Below are 985 nucleotides of genomic sequence, written 5' to 3'. Positions count from 1 at the left end.
TATCAAAATCTACTTGTGTAAAATTGGAAGAGACATAATACCCCTATGTAATTTGAAGAACAAAAGTCTCTTTAACTTAAATGTATTTTTGAAACTTTATGAAGGAAATGATACTAACTTAGAAAGGATAAAATATTTAATGTTCAATGCATTATTTAATATAAAATAATATGAACTAAGTAATTCTTAAAAACCTCACAATGTTCCATTCTTATTTTGAAAGATTTGTAGAAGTTAGATGAAACATTTTCAGTCTCATAGAATTGACGTGGTATGTTGAGCTTATCATCCTTGATGCTTCTTTAGGGTTACCTGGCCAAGGGTCTTTGCCCAGGATTTGTCTTTATTAAATCCAAAGTACTACTCACTTCAGCAGCAAATATACTAAAATTGTGATGATACAGAGAAGATTACCATGGCCCTTACACAAAGGTGACACACAGATTCATGAAGCATTCTATATTTTTCCAGAAAAGATTGGGATTCTATTTTCAAAGTGCTGAAAGAAAAAAAAAACTGTCAACCCAGAATTTTGTATCCTGCCAGAATAAGCTTTATAAATGAAAGAGAAATGAAGTCTTTCCCAGACAAGCAAATGCTGAAATAATTCATCATCACTAGACCAAACTTACAAGAAATGCTCAAAGGAGTTCTTAACATGGAAATAAAAGGTTGACACTCATCATCTAAAAACACATGAAAATATAAAACTCAGAGGTCTTATAAAAAAATTACACAAAGCAAGAAAATGAAGAAAGCAAATAGAAACATTACAAAACCCCACAAATCCATAAAGACACACACACACACACACAAACAGAAAATAACATCAAAAGAAACAAAGAATCTACAAAGCAACTAGATAACAATGAACATTATGGCAGGAAATAAATTCACATATATATATCAATTTGAATATAAATTGATTAAATGCACCACTTAAAAGATACAAATTGGTGGAATGGATTAAAAACAAATCATAATT

General features: G+C 29.8%; 1 non-coding gene across 1 annotated transcript; it reads left to right on the top strand.

Annotated features, from left to right (window-relative positions):
* Window positions 1-360: 360 nt before the first annotated feature.
* LOC116477251 (U6 spliceosomal RNA) lies at window positions 361-467 on the top strand. The gene has a single exon (XR_004250410.1). It is a non-coding gene; the product is annotated as a U6 spliceosomal RNA (small nuclear RNA).
* Window positions 468-985: the final 518 nt, after the last annotated feature.

This window comes from Hylobates moloch, unplaced genomic scaffold (assembly GCF_009828535.3).
Source record: "Hylobates moloch isolate HMO894 unplaced genomic scaffold, HMol_V3 SCAFFOLD_2, whole genome shotgun sequence".
Taxonomy (NCBI): domain Eukaryota; kingdom Metazoa; phylum Chordata; class Mammalia; order Primates; family Hylobatidae; genus Hylobates; species Hylobates moloch.
The sequence above is the reverse complement of the archived record's forward strand: the minus strand, read 5'-3'. Positions and strand labels throughout refer to the sequence as shown.